Source organism: Manis pentadactyla, chromosome 8 (genome assembly GCF_030020395.1).
Source record: "Manis pentadactyla isolate mManPen7 chromosome 8, mManPen7.hap1, whole genome shotgun sequence".
Classification (NCBI taxonomy): Eukaryota; Metazoa; Chordata; class Mammalia; order Pholidota; family Manidae; genus Manis; species Manis pentadactyla.
The window spans coordinates 89,072,873-89,085,711 of record NC_080026.1 but is presented as its reverse complement, the minus strand read 5'-3'; the positions used below and the strand labels follow the sequence as shown (position 1 = coordinate 89,085,711).

General features: G+C 35.3%; 1 protein-coding gene and 1 pseudogene across 4 annotated transcripts in view; one reads left to right on the top strand and one right to left on the bottom strand.

Annotated features, from left to right (window-relative positions):
* Positions 1–10,065, bottom strand: part of LOC130684515 (short coiled-coil protein-like) — a 31,589-nt pseudogene extending 21,524 nt beyond the window's left edge.
* Positions 1–12,839, top strand: part of CTNNA3 (catenin alpha 3) — a 1,667,940-nt gene that overhangs the window by 417,442 nt on the left and 1,237,659 nt on the right. The window lies entirely within an intron of this gene.

Below are 12,839 nucleotides of genomic sequence, written 5' to 3'. Positions count from 1 at the left end.
GCACATCCATATCAACACTTGTTATTGTCTGCTTTTTTTATCATAGCCATCCTAGTGGTGTGAAGTGATATCTCATTGTGATTTTATTTGTATTTCCCTGATGGCTAATGATGTTGAACATCTTTCATGTTCTGTTGGCTATCTGTATATCTTCTTTGGAGAAATGTTTGTTCAGATCCTTTGCCCAGTTTTTAATTGGAATTCTTCTTACTATTGATTTTTTATAGTTTCTTTACATATTATAGCTGCAAAATCCTTGTCACTTGTATGATTTGCAAACATTTCTACCATTCTGCATGTTTCCTTTATTGCTTGTGCTTTTATTGTTATATCTAAGAAACTACTGTCTAATCCTAGACCCTAAAGATTAACTCCTATTATTTCTTTTAAGCATTTTATAGTTTTATCTCTTACATTAAGGTTATGGTCCATTTTGAGTTAATTTTTGTGTATGTCACAAGGGTGGGATTTATCTTTCTTCTTGTGCATATAACTATCCAGTTATCCCCGCACCATTTATTGAAAAGATTATTCTTTCTCCATTGGATTGTCTTGATACCCTTGTTGAAAATCAATTGACTACATTTATGGGCTAATTTTTGGACTCTCAATTCTAGTCCACTGATCATTTTTGGACTCTCAATTCTATTCCATTGATCTATTTGTCAAACTTTATACCAATAACACACTTTCTTGTAGCTTTTTAGTAAGCTTTGAAATTGGAAAGTGCAAGTCCTCCAACTTTGTTCTTTTTAAAAGTTGTTTTGGTTATTATTGGTCCCCTGCATTTTCATATGAATTTTAGGTTCATCCTGTCAATCTCTGCAAAAAACACAGCTGGCATTTTGATAGGAATTACCCTAAATTTATAGCTCAATTAGGGGGAATTTTGGCATCATAACAATATTAAGTCTTCATGTCCATAATATGGAAAATATTTCCATTTAAATTTTCTCTTAATGATGTTTTAAAGTTTTCAGAATAGAAGTCTTGTACTTCTTTTGTTAAATGTATTACTATTCTATTTTGATATTATTATAAATTGAATTATTTCCTTAATTTTATTTTCAGGAATTCATTGCTGGTGTATGGATATACAATTCATTTCTGCACATTGATATTGCATCCTGCAACCTTGCTTATTTGTTTATTAGTTCTATTTTTGGTGACTTCCTTAGGATTTTCTCTATACCAGACCATGTTATCTCCAGAGAGAGTTTTATATCTTCCTTTTCAATATGGATGCCTTTTATTAATTTTTCTCTTAAATTATCTGACTAGAAATTTTAGTGCAATATTGAATAGAAATGAAAGAGGACATTCTTATCTTGTTCCTGATCATAGGGTAAAAGCATTTAGTCTTTTACATTTAAATATATAATCTTAGCTGTGGGTTTTTCATAAATTCCCTTTATCAGATTGAAAAATGTTTTTGTCTCTTTTGTTTGAAATTGAATGTTTCTGAGTATAGAATTCTTACAAATCCAACAGTGAATAAAAATGGGAATGAGAGTTCAACTCACATTGGTGTAGTAGGATCTAGAGAATCTTGAGGAATATAGCTGGACAATTAGACCAATGATACATTGTCATTTTCCTTGTATATTATGCTTTTAAAAAAGGTGGTACTGAGGAGAACTAGTCTTGCTAGTAAGATAATTTTTTTTTCATACTGAATGTAGAAACAGTCCTACTTCACTAAATTATCTTTTAGATATCTATGTCTCATGCCTTTAAGTTTGAGTATTTAGGTAGTGCTCAAACCCTGAGCGTTTGAGTAATGCTCAGGTTTTAGTGTGAACCGTAGTAACTCTAAGTCATTTATAGAGCAGTCACTTATCTTAGATTTGAATGAACACTCCTGTAAATTTGTAAGATATTTAGTGAAGTTAAACATCAAAGTTAGCCTTACACCTCATTTGGATTATAGAGGCCTTTGTGATATATTTAGTCATAAAGTCATCTTGATGGTGATAAAGAAATCAAGGGGTTCTTGTGACTCTGGTATGGTGTATGTAATGCATTTTTGAATGGTTTATTTCTACCATTAGAGGAAAACACCCAACCTTATGGGGGTTGTCCACATTCCAGCATCTTGCATCTGTTATATATATGATAGGAGCAAGGCAGAAAAAAGAAGAGTTTTTAGTCATCTGCTGATTCCATTTGGTTCTAAACACATATTTTTGTCTAGAGTGCAAGAATGCTAATTTATTTTATATACCAGAGTGGATTGTAGTCATTCCTAGAGAAATGAGTATTTAAATTGGCAAAATCTAAACAGTGAATACTATGCATATAGAGGATTCATGCTTGGTATATGGTTCTTGAGTGAGGCAAAATCTTTGTTAATTAGGGATCTGGATTTTGAATACAATTTACCTTCTAATAGGGAGGCATACACAATTGGCTTTTTGACCACAACCATTATGTTTTGAGTTCAGAAACTTTCTATATGCATTTTGGTAAGCATGAAATATGACCTAAGTAAAATTCATAAGTAAATCCTAAGGTATACAGATGAACTTGCTTTAAGATCTGTCTCTGGAATGAGAGAGAAAAAGGAGCTGGAAATTTTGTTCCATCTATTTCTGTGCCCTTTATCTGTCATCACAGGTATAACTAAACACTTTTTTGGTATTTTATTCAGATTTGTAATAGGATACGAGTTTGTATGTGTGATCACTAAGATGTTTAAAATTGTTAATTGCAAATTTTTAATTTGAATTGATGTTCATTCATTCATTAAATATTTATCAAGTATCTTTCATATACCCTCATGGAGCTTACGTTCCATTGTAGAAGACAGAAGGATATGGTATATCAAGAGTGCAATTGTTGGCTTAGATGGAGTGACAAGAGGAAATCTCACCAAAAAGTTGATTTTTAAAAAAATACTGAAAAGAAGTGAGAGAGTGAGCCAGAGATGGATCTAAAGGAGTATACCAACAATAGGAGGACCTAAAATAGGGACATGCGTGGCTTTTTAGGGAAATAGCAAGGAGGTCCATGTGGCTGGGTGACAGTGAGCAAGGAGAACAGTAGGGCTGAGGTCCAAGAGCTGTGTAGGATGGTTTGAGCAAAGCAGTGAAAATCTGCTAGAGGTGGTAAGAGGTCAACTTCTGGGTAAATGAGTGTCAAAGTGATATGATTTGTTACTTGGTAAATAGCAAAACAAAGATACTTGATAAATAGTAAAACAAAACATGTAAGACTAGGTGAGAATTGAGATTAAAAGAAGTAACAGGTGACAAAGTTTTTGGCCTGGAGAACTGGAAGAATGCCATTTTTGGAGTGGTAAAGACGGGAGTAGGGCATTGAGGACACTATCAGGAGCTCAGGTTCTGATACGCTGTGTGTGAGGTGACTGTTAGAGAGCTAAGTGACTTACATGTCAGTTTTTTTTTTTTTGGCTCTTTTACCTGGTACAGTTTGAAATGTTTATCTGCTTCTCTATGAAGCATTTCTTCACCTACCTATGCATTTCCTTACAATTCCTATTGTAATTCCAATCTAGTCCACCAATTTTAGCCACCCGTTTTATATATTTTAATATATTGTTGTTTAGCAATTTTCAGAGATAGAGGATTTCAGAATGGATGCATATTTTTGTTTTGGATTTCCTCATAGCTCTTAGTTCATTTTTGCTGTGTAAATACTTGCTGAAATCAATATCTCAGAATACTCAAAACTTAAGAGTATTAGCCTGAATTATTTCTGTTTTCTTCCATAAGGTGGATCTGATAATTGGTTAATTAGGCAGCACTAACTTAATTTCTGAAAAGCATTTTGAATACGAGACATCTTTATTTGCTTTCTGTTTATGGTCTTGCTTCCTGATGGAGAATATATTGGGAAATCAGGTATTTTCTAGAATAGTCTAAGATATATAGCAATAAGCAGTGAATGACACACTTGCATATAAGTGCTAAAAACTCTCTTTGCTAGGAAAGGCCTTGATCAGACATTTTGAAGAATAGTTAATATGCAAATCTATTTAACCTAATAGGGAACACAATTAAAGATGATTTTCATTCTAGACTGAGCATATCTTAGCTTTTTGGCCATTGTGATTACCTTTTCCAAAATGAAAATTTCTATCTCATGGAGAAGTGAAATATTTTATGTAACCCTCAAAGTTTTCTAATGTCTTTAAAGTGGTAAGAGGTTTTACTAATTCATTGGTCACTCTGTGTCAGTTCCTAAACAAAGCCCAGGGGATGAAAGAATTAAGATATCATTTTGGCCCTGTTAGGGACTCACAATTTGGTAAGAAGCACAGATGACAGATGTGTCAACAAATAGCCACAGCAAATGGTAATGGGTTAATGTGTGCGAGATTAAGGTTACATAAGCACTACTGGAGCACATGTGTGTATCTGTGGTGATAGAACATGAGAATTAAAGATGTCTTGAAGTATGAATAGACATTTGCCAGGAGGTGCTAGGGGAGATTTCAGAAATAGCTCATGCAAAGGCATCTGTAGAACCTCATGTAATTCTGTGTGAATGGAGTAAAGTAAGAGAAGTGGTAGGACATGGGAGTAGAGAGAGAAGCTGGATTCAGATCATGATTGTGTATAATAAATTATATGAACTTTATTATGTGTAGATTAACACTTACTTGAACATTTTTATTTGGGGAGTGATGATCATATTTGTATTTTAGAGAGAGTCCTCTGATGAGAAAAGATTGTACTGAAAAGACCTGTCTCTTATTATATTTGTTCTTTCCTTATTCACAACCTTTTTCTTAGTTCTACCCCTGAGTATTTCTCCTCTAGACTAGTGCTAGTAGTGAAAGCAAAAGCAAGGGTGCATATTAGAGAAATAGTTACTGAGAGGAGTAACAGAACTCACCTATACTGGTAGGGATGAGAGAATGGAAGAGTCAAGGATAGTCCTCGGATTTCCTGTTAGCTGGATATTGGGGCCATTCAGTTTGGGAACAATGAAGAAGAATCGTGTTTGGGAAGGCAGAGTGTAAGAAAGGCAATTGGTTCTATTATAGATACATTTATTTTGATACCCAATTTGAGTTACGCATTTGGAGCTCAGAAAAGAGGTATATACCTATCTATGTAAATGTAGTATTCACTGTCTTCTAAGGAGTCAGGGGAGAAACATTTTAAGGAAGGAATATGGCCAGTAGTTTGCTATATACAGAGAGGTCAAGTAAGAAAATGCTGGAAAAATGTTTCACATTTATTCATCTAACCTCATTCCCACCTTGCAAGGTAGGAATTATTATATCCATTTTGTGACTAAAATAAGGTTAGTTCATCTATTCAAAATCTCCTTCTTTGGAGTGTGTTTGTGTTGGGATTCTAACCCCGCCGCTCATGCTATTTCCATTACAGCGAGACAGACTTCCTGCCTTGGATGCTCAGCGTTTGCCTCACTCCTCCCGGCTTAGTGTCAGCTCTTCAGGATATGCATTATCTATCTTTCCAGTCTCTTCCCAAGTCAGACACACACATGGTATGAATACGAAGCATGGAGACTGCACCCATAAGGCTCGTGCAGTCCTTTGGAGCAGAAGTCAGGGATTCTTTTTGTTTGGCCAATTTGGGTTTGGGGCAGATACTCTACAGTGTGTGAGGGCCTCACCACTCCCTATTGAATTACATCTGGCCCATTCATTCTTCCTGCTTAGAATAAACATCTGAGTTTATGGCCTTAGCCTTAAAGTCATACCTACAGCAGGTGTTTCAAGCTCATTGAGTTAAACTAAAAGCCAAACAGTTTTTTTAACCTGGGAAAAGCAACCATTAAACTGTAATTACTGCCCCTATTTAGAATGTTTGCTCTACTAAAGATAGATTGATATCGTCAAGATGATACTTATTAATTTCACTCTTCTCTATGTATCTCTGACTTGTATTTTTGAGCAATCTAAATGACCCTGTGGTTCACCCTTTAATTTCTAGTGTTATCATTTTGGCCTGAGGTTTCCTTATCAGTCTTATTCTGAAACTGAATGAAGGAATGTGTTTTTAATTTGAGTTGTGTTATATGTGACAATTATTCATCAGGAAGACACATCTGAAATATGTATTCTTTGGGCCACCACAGAACTGCAGGATTGTAGGAAAGTCCCTTGACAGACTTTGGGAGCAAATGATGAAGCTACTGACAACAAATAAAAACAGAGTTGGGTAGAAAGAGTGTTACGACAGGAGCCAATCCTGTATTCTGTTTATAGCTGGGCCATTAAATGAGAAAGCAAATACTGAGTATAGGAAGCGTTACAGCCATTAAGTAAATGCTGGTTTTCTTACAAACAATCACCACCACCACCTTTTATTAAGCTTGTGTACCTTTGCATGGATGTCCTTTTCCTCTTTTAACAATTAGGGATAATAACATTTCATATTTCCTCATAGGATTTTTTGCAAAAGAATGACTGGAAACATATTAAATGGGATAATCCACTGCCTGAATATAACAGATAATTAACTAGGAAGTTGCATCAATGTCTTGGGCTTGGATCCCATTTTTTGGTGATGCTATTTGCTTTCTGAAATGCACAGAAATTACTGGAAAAATGGTGGTCTCTTTTTTCACATGTGGTCACAAAAGTTTAAATAAGAATGAATTGTAAGGATAGTATATTGATCTTTGACTAATATTTATTGATCTTTGACTAAATATTAAGTCTAACTTAACTCTTGTAGATATTAATTAATCTGTATTGTAGAGGAAAAGTTTTCTGATATGTGGACATTTGAATTTTTTTTAGATTAAGGGATGAAATATACATTCAAATGGAAGGGAAGCATGAAGTACAGCAGCTGGATCTTGCTGAAATAGCTCATTATTTTTCTGCTCTTCTGTTTACTCCTTTTAGTTTAATCATACAGTAGATGATTCCAGATAGAATTTATTTTTTAGATATAAATTTGAGGCAAGTAATAGATGTAAAACATTGTATTTGTTTCAAATGGATAGAAAATGAACATGTTCCATTTCTGAACTTAATATATATATTTTCTTGACTGACACAGTAGTCTGTATTAGAATTAAGTATTAATGTTTTCCTAGGAAGTTTCTTTAGAGTTATTAATATTCACTTTGGTGTATTTCAGCTACTCAAGGTGCACATTAATGACCCAGAATACATATGCCTTGGGGATATCTTGACACTATTATTATATGGTTTCTCAGTTTTCTATTTGAATTTGAAGAATTCCTGTATTTTCTCCTTTATTAAATTTATCTTATTAATATGAAATGGAAAAGGGGAAATAAGAATAGGAAAGCAGTAAGGGCTTCTCTCTGCTGCTTAATAATGTTTTGATTATAGAATCTATTATCTTTTCCAATTTTATTTTTCCTCAAAACTTTCTTTTATCTCTGCAGTCTGCTCTTGTTTCTCCATCTTTTATTCCTTGGCTCAGTTAAGGTTATTTATTCCACTTCCTAATTTACACTGGAGAAGAACACTTAAATTAGCAGGTGTTTGCACTGTTCTGTTTTCTGATAGAGCATGAAGCTGCCCAGTGACCAGTGAACCAGCAGGTAGCACCTTGGCAGAGAAGACTGAGGGTAGGAGCCAACCAAGAATGGATTCCAAATAGCAAAGTATCCACGGGCTTTTCTGCTGCACATCTTCGTCTTAAGAAAACAAAACTGCTCTTGATAAGCTCCCTTCCTTCCCCTACCAGAGTGGTTTCATCAGCTCCAGAAACCTTATTTAAACACCTGGAAGAGAAACACAATAATTTGCATGTAGCTCTGCTTTGTTGAGCTGAGTATCTGCTGAGCTGTTCCACTTGGGCAGGGCGGTAGCTTAGCAAGGGAGTTTTCTCTGATTCTCTGAAGTAAGGGCTTGTTCAAGGGTACATGGAATCAATTTCTGTGAAAATCTCTTAGCTTTGCCTTTTGCAATGACCAGGCTATGGGAGCATTCTATTTTTATTTTTGTTTTTCAAATATCCAGATTTTTTTCTTTTTCTTTTTTAAAAGCTCTTCAAATGGGTAGAAGATACTTGTAAATGGATTGCATATTCCATTTTCTCACCCTTCCCTTAATATTGTGGGAAATGCAACACCAGGGCAGACCCATAGCTTATTTATACCAGTGTTCTTTGCCGAAAGTTACAAACTATGAACATGTGCTTGGCTTTATTAACATTTTTGTTTTGTTTGACTTTATGCAAATTTTTAATTGATATGATTAAAGTATAATAAGACACATTCAGAAAAATGCACAGCTTATAAGTGTACAGTTTAATGAATTTTCCCAAGCCGAACATGCCCATGTAACCAGTACCAGAACAAGAAACAGAAAATTACCAGACTCCCACAGATCCCTTATGTCCCTTTCCAGTCTTTAATCACCCTTCAAGAGTAACTTCTTAGATTAGGCAAAACCATAGATTTATTTTGGTTGAGTCTGAATTTCATAATGAGTGAAACAATATGTATTCTTTTGTGTCTGACACTTTTCCATATTTCATATTGGTAAATGTAGCTGCATTTTGCTCATTCTCATTACTTTGAGTTGTTTACAGTTTATGAAGAGTGATCTTATGAATAATTTTGCATATGTCTTTTAATGAACATTTGCACACATTTCCATATGTATGTATCATCTCCTAGGAGCGGAATAGCTGAGTCATGGGGTATACATAGATTCAGCTTCCGTAGATACTATCAAATAGTTTTCCAATGTAGTTGTACCAATGGCGTCACTAACATTTAATGTAAAGAGACATAGTTCATTTTACTCTTTAGCTTTTTGTAGCATTGTCATACACTTTGTCAAAACTCTTTGGATTATTCATATTTCCACAAATCTGATTTCTTGGAGTAATCACATCTAAAGTTTCTTACCCCTTCTGAGCTTAACTTCCCTATAGTTCTTATTCATTTGTCTATTTGTTTCTGGCAAAAATTGATTAAACTCTCAATATGTGCTATACACTACTAGATAATGGGATGCAAACTAAGCAAACTATAGTGCTTGCATTCAAGATTATTATAATGAGGTGAGGGAGATGGCAATATGAGCAGATATATTTTTAATTTTTTTCACTCAAATATAAAAAGCTACTTCTTTGGTCTACTTCTAGATTTGGTAAAGAAGTCCATTAAAAGTTGTCATATTTATTTATGATTTCTAGAACTTTTTAAAATCATGTATCCTCCAATATAAATTTCCCTTTTTCAAGATGAACACATTCCCTATTTTTAACTCCCTGATACAGAAGTCATCCTGTCTTTCCTAATTTCTTTTTAAAAAAGCCTCTGTTAGTCTCTTTTCTTAAAGTAAAGTGACCATAATTAACCACAGTGATTCTAGAGTGTACATGTGTTTTTGCTTACTGGTTTTGGCTTTTTTGAGAGTTCAGTATTTTCCAATGTCTTTCTTGGTGATTTACCAGGAGGGCCAAATATATATTTGGCCTTTTAGGCTAGCATATAAAATTTTCATTTTCATCCTCAAGAAATAATTTATGATGACTCCCAGGTTCTTCTTGTTATAACATTCATTTGGCTAAAGGCCCTGTAACTGATGTACACATGGTTCCAGCTCCTAACTATGAGCTGGTGATCCACGGATCTGTATTTCTAGCCCAGAATCCTCTGTGAAAGCTAGATCCATGTATGGTATATTTTCATTTGGATATTATGCTGGCATCTCTCATTTAGCAGATGAAAAAATATACTTCACCTTTTCCTTCTAAACACATTCAGTCTGTGTTCTGCACCTTGGTGAATATATCGCTGTGTACACATTGCTGAAACAATTTTCTAGATGCTTCTAAATACCTCTTCCCACTCTCCCCCCATCTAAATATCACAAAGTGCTACTATTTTTACCTCCTGAATATTCCTGGACCCATCCTGCTATAGCCTAGCAATGGTGTCCAATGTCCAGGCACTCATTGTCTCTTGCCTGGTTTATTGCCTGGCTGCAACTTCATTCTCTCTGATCTACTAAGAGGTCACTGCTAGAGCAGTCTTTGAAAATACACATCTGAGCTTGTTGATCTAGCATTCTTTAACACGGCAGGTGAGGTATCTCCTGCTTACCTTTCTAGCTGGATTCACCACCATTCCCGCTCAGGTTCCTTGTACTTGTAATGCCACCTGCAGTGGCCTGCATCCTCCTTGCTCTGCCACCCCACAGGCCTGTGCACACGGTGTTTCCATTACTTGTTTTGTTCCGCATTGTTCACAGGGTTAAATTCTACTCACTGTTTGAGTCACGTCCTCTGATAAATTTTCATTATCCCCTCAAGCTGATTTTCATTATCCCCCCTCTTCTATGCTGTGAATAACTGTATTTTAAATCCCATATAAATGTGTTTGTTTCCTCTTCTGATCTGTAAGGCCTTATTTTTGCATTCCTAACATTTAACATACTGCCTGATATGTAGAAGGGCTTAACAGAATTTGTTGAATGAATGTTTGAATTAATTAACTGATAGCTTAGAGCCCTCCATTTTTATACTTGGTGATCTTTAAAATCCCTAAATATATTTTGTTCTCTTGCCAGGGTTAAAACTCATATGTTGCTTTTCTACCCACTTGCACAGACTTGTAAGGTCTTCTTTTTTAATCCCATCTGTGTGCTTCTTCATCAGCTGGAAGTATTTAATGTCTCCTTAACTTGGAAATCTCGTGAGCTTTTTCTTCTGGAGCATTTAGAAAAAGATATTAAATAAGTATCAGTCCCCAAGGAGCTGAATTCTGTACACTTATTTGTTGAGAGAAATCCCTAGGTGACCCTACCAATTCCTATTTTTTTCCTACCTGGCTTAAAACTTTAGCATAAAGAGACAACCTTTAAACCCATGGTATCATAAAATGAAATAAAACAACCACAAACACTGTTACAATCTTTTGTTTAGGACAATGGCATTCAGTAGTTCCCCTTTTATCTATGTGCTTGTTTACTACATTAAATTTGTACTTTGGGATGTCCTTTAGGAGAAATGGCCTCGTCCTCTTAATTCCCTTACCCAAACTCTGTAACCTGATTTCTTTCCCCCACCTGCTGCCATCATTTGTTATTTTTGTTATGTGCACTGAACCTGTCCTTTCTCAAGGCTTTATCAACTTGCTATATGGGATATCAGTGCTCATTAAGATTCAGTTATTGCCTTGGGCAGGATAACAAAGCTTAGGCACAAAAGCCAAAATACATTAGAATTTTTAAAATTCTGAAGTTCCTATGGGATTAAAGTTATTACAAGTTAACAGTCAGGTTTATATAGCTATCATCAGAGTAAAAGAAATATTTAAAAATTTAACCTTCTTTGTAATAATATATGTTCATAGGCCTTTTTCTTTCAAGAACTACCTAAACATTGTCCCTGCCATCCTACATAGAGAAGTGTTATGCGTAGGTCACTTCAGAGGGAATTACATAATTAGTTTTGTTTATACTATAGTATCTAGAGAATTTTCTCCAGCCTTTTCTGAATATTTATATCGTCCTTGTTATTCCTCTGAGGAGACTGTATCCTTTCTAAACATTAAATTATTTATCCTCCAAGTCATGCTGAGAGAAATGTAGGTAGTGCTATGAAATGGGAGGGAATATGGAAATCATTATGGCCGTCACAGGACAAAAACAGTGCAGTTGATTTGATACATTTCAGGAAGAAAACAACTCTGTACTCTTTCTATGATTCTCTACTGCTGTCTAAGTATATTCCATTTCTGATGTGCTACTTGCTCAGTCTTGTGAGAGAGTTGGCAGAAGTATCATTATCCCCATTTTTACAGATGGGAAAACAGACACTGACAGAGTAGATGACTTGCCCAGTTCCTGGTGCTAATGACAGCTGAAGCTAGAACCCAGACCAGAAACATAAAGGGGAAATTGAAGCAAGCCAAGGAAATCACAAAGTGTATTTTCTTGGGTAATTAGTGAGTATGAACTGTGTGTTCACGGCTATTTCTAACTGTCCTCCCTACATCTTGTAAAGAAGGTTATCTCCCCCAAAGCCTGCATGAAGTAGCAGACAGCCTTTATTTTCAGAAAGGAAGGGACTAAAAATACAGTGGTGCAGCCTTTCATTAACCTCAGGCAACATTATCCTCGGGTAGCAGAGTCTTAGAAATAAAGCATAGGGTTTGCAATCAGAAGTCTTAGGTTCAGATCTCAGTTCTTTTGCTAGTCTCTTGATCTCCTTACACTAAATACTTGTTCAGTTAAAAATGGGGCTAATAACACCAGCCTTATTACCTCAAAGGGTGTTATGATTATTAATAAGATACTTCCTAGAAGCACTTCATGAACTGTAGGTCACTGTTCCTTGTCCTTATATAGTAACAAATAAGGGAAATCCTTGCTGTGCTCAAGAGTGTAACATAGTTGTTAGAGTCTAGCAGTCATACTGACTTGAGTTATAGTACAAGAAATGCCACTGTCTAACTCTGTGACTTGGCTCAGAACTTAGTCTCTCTCTAAACCTCAGTTTGTTGCTATTTAAAATGGGTAATAATATACCTATCATGAGTTTTTGTAAGAATTACATGAGATATTATATATGCAATGCATAAACTATTGGTATGTCCCTTGAATCAGTTTCCCTTGAATTAGACAGTACAAAGAGTTCCCATCTTCCTTTCTCTTGGTTTCCTCCATTGTTAATATCTTACATTTGCCATAGGAACAAACAAACATTGATGCACTGCTATTAACTGAACTTCAGGCTTTATTTGGACTTTACCAGTTTTTCCACGAATTCTTCCTTCTGTTCCAGGATCCAATCCAGAGTACCGTATCACATTTAGTTGTCCTGTCTCCCCAGTCTCCTCTAGTCTGTGACAGTTTTCCAGTCCTGTTGTTTTTCATGGCCTTAATAGTCTTGAGGAAT